Source organism: Fukomys damarensis, unplaced genomic scaffold (genome assembly GCF_012274545.1).
Source record: "Fukomys damarensis isolate Sample0158 unplaced genomic scaffold, DMR_v1.0_HiC HiC_scaffold_1, whole genome shotgun sequence".
Classification (NCBI taxonomy): Eukaryota; Metazoa; Chordata; class Mammalia; order Rodentia; family Bathyergidae; genus Fukomys; species Fukomys damarensis.
The window spans coordinates 71,046,446-71,051,518 of NW_022900913.1; the positions used below are offsets into that span (position 1 = coordinate 71,046,446).

General features: G+C 37.9%; 1 pseudogene; it reads left to right on the plus strand.

Moving 5' to 3' along the window:
• The first annotated feature begins 3,214 nt into the window (after positions 1-3,214).
• Positions 3,215-3,804, plus strand: LOC104861246 (annotated as a pseudogene).
• Positions 3,805-5,073: the final 1,269 nt, after the last annotated feature.

Sequence of the window (5,073 nt, forward strand, 5' to 3'; positions counted from 1 at the left end):
CCATAGTCCCATATATACCGAAAGGACACATTACAGATGCAGGATCCAAAGAGCTCCAGCAAATGTCTTGTCCCATTTAGATTAGAGAAGCAATGAGAAGTCTTTAGATGTTGAGATGTAACCTTCTTCTACAGCCTGGTAATTTTGTTCAGAAGGAATATTTGTTCATTTGGGAAGTTGAAGCAAAGGGCCTTCTCCAATTTTGTTTCCCAGAGAATAGGAAGGCCTGGTGAAAGTGTAAAAGGTCAGAAGGGATCTTTTAGATCTGGCAAGTAAAGGATTCTGAGTTTTTGAGGATATATTCCAAAGAAGTAATGAGGATTGAGACTGAGTTTCCCATTTTTCTGGAAAACAAAGGGAGGGAAAAAGTCTCTTCTTTTCTGCATTGAACCAATCCTAAGGGATCCCTTAGATGGCTGTAAGTCTTAGTTTCTTTTTTCTTTTTCCTTTCCTTCCCTTCCTTCCTTTCTGTCTCTCTCTCTCTTTCTCTCTCTCCCTTTCTCTCTCCCTTTCTTTCTTTCTTTCTTTCTTTCTTTCTTTCTTTCTTTCTTTCTTTCTTTCTTTCTTTCTTTCTTTCTTTCTTTCTTTCTTTCTTTCTTTCTTTCTTTCTTTCTTTCTTTCTTTCTTTCTTTCTTTCTTTCTTTCTTTGTACCAGGGATCAAACTCAAGACCTTGTGCTTAAGAGGCAGGCAGTTGAACCACTGAGCTAAATCCCTGGCCCTATAAGTTCCCAGTTTCTAGTGACTGAAAATAAGAATTGAGAGAGGCCTCAAGTACCAGATTAGTCCCTCTGACTGGTGACCCCTTTCTTCAGTCGTGTATCCCTGATACCCTTTAGTTGAAGACAGATATTAAACTTCCTTTAACCAAAAGAAATTGAAATATGTCTGTAAGTGAAACTGAAGAGTGACTATTAGACCTTTTATGTACCAAAAAGCAATAAGGGCTAAATTGTGTCAGGCTACCAGCAGCACCAAAACAGGCAAAGTAGTCTTTCCAGAATTTTTCTAATGCCTTAGAAAAGTGGATATCTTGCTTAGACCTAGGTGGACATCTGTCTTTCAGGCTGTCCCTTGCATGTACCCCCATATATCACCCTAACCTAAGAATACAGAAAATCCTGCTTGAATATGGTATCCTTTGTCTTTGCATCATCAGCACAGGAGAAAATAAAGAATCACTGCTGACAGACAAGAGAGGGGAGTTAGGACCTGTGGAGGAGTGATTGTTAATGCAAAAATGAGTTCTGTAGCCATTTTAACCAACTTTGAGGAACAAAGAGATTTAGAAAGAAAAGCCTATGCCCAATCACAACAAGAGCAAAACTTTAAAATATCCAAATGCACATATTACCTTTCATAAACCTCATCATCTGAAAATATTTTAACATAGTTGAATCTCCTGGTTTTGTCACTATCTTTCCTTTATTCATCCTTGCAGGGCTACATAATTTCATATAAAATCTGATCATATCAAAATATATTTTCATACTTATAACTGTGTGAAGACTGACTGACCAACGGACTTCCAAGTGGCCTTGAGTAACATCCTTATCTTAGCCTAAGCTGAAGGTAGCAGAAGAGGAATTTGTCCTCTAATTGTACTTTAAGAACTATCCCAATTCACAAGAAATGTTCTAATCATGCCATTTAGACAAAACTACCAATTTGAACTTGAACTGAAAAATAAATTTGTCAGTCAGCCAAGGTGGATATCAATGGGCTCTCACTAACTTCTCAAAGACAATCAGGAAGACTAGGTCCCTCCTCTTCTATCCTTTGAGAGAAATTAATTCCAACTTTGTAATCTATTAGGACCCAGAGCAGGCTGAATGCCATTCAAGAGCCATTTTTTCCATTTAATATCCAGCTTTATAAGTTAGCTTCATGGGAACTCAGAAGTAAAAGCTAAATCTTTTATATAAAAAATAGCAGTTTGTCTTACATCCAAGAGAATAGAAGAGCAATTTGGCAGGTAGGAGTGGTCAAAGAAGAAAATGTTGAGAGACAGGAAGACAGTGATTCAGAGTGGAGAAAAAGAACTATAGGCAAGGCTTCAGAATTCAAAAACAAATAGAGTAAAAATTCAGGGTATAGGAAAAAGTTTAAGTGGCAAAGATTTTATATTTTTGTTGAACATGAGCCCAGAAAATGTGTAACATTTTCCTGCCCCTAGCAGAGCATAAAATGTTCCCTGCCATGACCAGTTTATCCTTGCATGCTAGTCTTTAAAGCAGAAGATGTCTAGTAGCTTTTAACTATCTGACACATGCCTGCTAGAATGCAACCAAAGAATTAAGATAAGACACAAAATATGAGTGTCTTTCTTACCTCTTGGTCCAACACATCAAGAAAGGGAGTCATTTTTCTATAAAATGGAATATTAATCAGCCATAAAGAATGAGAAAATACATTCATTCATAGGAAAATGGATACATATTGAAGATATACTCCTAAGTGAAATAAATAAGTCACATATGTGTATATACCAAATAGTTTCCATGGTGTGAATAATCTGCAATAACACATAAGATCCTAATAAGATTACTGACATTTAGAAATGGGAAGAAAGGAGCTAAAGGTGTAGGGAAGGTAGGATGGGTAGGGGAAGGGTAATAAGGTAAAAGAAAAAAATGTGAGATAATGAAAAGATGGAAATAAAGTGTAGATGGAGAGGGAAGGAGGGGGTGAAGGGGGGCAGGGGTAAGGGGAAAAAATGAGAACCAAGACTTGTCATGTAGAAGTACAAGATCTCAACAATGAATGTAACTGTACTGTATCCCTAAAATGTACCAATAAACTCAATTAAAGCTGAAAAAAAGAAAGGGGGTCATAATAGAGAAAGGAAACTCATTCTCTCTAATGCCACTGGTGAGTTAAAGAAGCAATATGTCCAGGGACCTTCTGCTTTAGAGAATAGAACACAAAGGGCACAGATGGATCCCATATTAGCAATATGACCATTTTGGAAAGAGTGAAGTAGGACTGGGCTGGCACTCCTTTCAGGAAAAGTGGAAGTATAGAGTGTAGGAAAGCACTGAATTTACTAGACTCCACTTAGTATCTTTGCTGAGCCCCCAGACATGTTGCCAGAATGTCAAAGTTGTGTCCCATGGTAACAAAAAATAAAACTGTGGACAGAGGAGGTAGGGTGCAAACAAATTAATTTAAAATAGAATAGTCAAGAAAGTAAAAAAACAAAAGGCTTCCTCAAGATGGTGAAAGCCAAGAATGTTTGTGGCTTGTGAGAAGTGGCTGTGGAGAATGGGCTGCAACTCAACCAGGAGACTCCTGAGGCCATGTTTGCGGAAGATATACACTCCTTCAGGAAACAGCCTGGGAGTGAGACTGCATACACAGTACTAAAAAAGCTGGATGAACAGTATCAGAAGTGTAAGTTTATGAACCTCAGTCTTGCTCAAAAGAAATGCAGACCAAAAGATAAGATTCTTGAAATTAAGCAGACTTTGTAAATTCTAAAATACAAGCAGAAAAAAAAAGAGTTCATCACTCACTGGAAACCAGACTCTTACTGGCAGGTAACCTGTACTGCAAAGCTTCAGTTTCTCCTACTGATAAGATGTGTTTGTAGTTGGGGGCTAATGTAATGTTTGAATATGATAAAGCTTAGTCTTTGTTGGAAAAGAATTTATCCACTGCCAAGAACCTTGATTCTCTTGAGGAAAACTTTGACTTTCTTAGAGATCAATTTACTACAACAGAAGTCAATATGGAATGAGATTATATTTGAGATGTCAAAAGAAGAAACAAAGGTGATTCTACCAACAACAGAGCACAACATTAGCTGGCAATTAAAAATGTGTTTCAGTTTTCCAAACTTGTAACTTTAAATTCCTCAGCATTTTTCCTTAAAGATTGACATAGCTTTGAGTAATTTTTTTAACAGTAAGAATGATTAAAACTTTTCTTACAGCCTAATTAGGAAAAAGAAGTGGCTAATGATGGTGGAACGAAAAACAAGAGCACAAACTGCATGAAGATTTCACACTTGCATAACTGAAAAGCAAATGGAATGCTTTGTCCAAGTTACCTATGTATGGTACCAGGGCTATGGAAACACACTGCCTTTGGGCCAGCCTGGACTCTCAAGGCACAGTCAAGCCAACTGGAGACAGAATATGGGTCCCTCCACTTTCTTGGCCAGGGATGCTGGTGCCAGCAAATGCATCTGAATACTGCATGGACCCTTACAGGAGGGTACACTTTAAAGCCATTCTCACCCAGATGAACCCCAACCTGAGTCTATGGCTGTGCAAGGCCAACATCAAGGAGATGGTTGTGCAGGTTGAGCCTGCTGGTGATCAGGTCTGTGCAGTGCTCACTAGGGACTTAAACTCTGCACAGCTGTAGCTCATGGGAGAACAGTGGCCATATGGAATCCACTGCCTGGGGAGTTATTGGTTGATTTCTCCATAGAAGCCATTCTTTATTGGGTAAGGTGGAATCTCAATGTTTTCATCTGCATTTCTCGAATGACCAGTGATGTGCATTTTTGCATATGATTATTTTTTGCTTTTTCTTGTTTGTTTGAGAAATGTCCATTACAGATACCCATTTTCAAATTGGGTCTTTGTATTTGGGGGAGGGTCTGATTTTTTTTTGAGTTCTTTAGATATTGTAGGTAGTAGTTCTTTGTTTGAGGAGTAAATGGTAAAAATTTTTCCCCACATTGTAGGTCTCATTTCTGTTGGTGATTTCTCTTGCACTGCAAAAGCTTTTTAATACAATGAGATCTCAATTGTTGATGCTTTGTGCAAGTTCTTGTGCTGCTGAGGATTTGTTCATAAAGTCTTCTCCTAAGCCAATGTCTTCGAGAGTTCTACCTAATTTACTTTCTAGTAAGTTTAGTGTTTCTCTTTTGATATTTAGATCTTTAATTCACTTGGATTTTAGTTTAGCACATAGTGAAAGATAGGGATCTAGTTTTAATCTTTGGAAAGTTGAAAGCCAGTTTTTCCAACACTTATCAAAGAGGCTATATTTTCTCCTCTGAGGCTGGTTGGCTCCTTTGTCAAAGATGAGGTAGCTGAGTGTGTCTGGTGTTGTTCTTTCA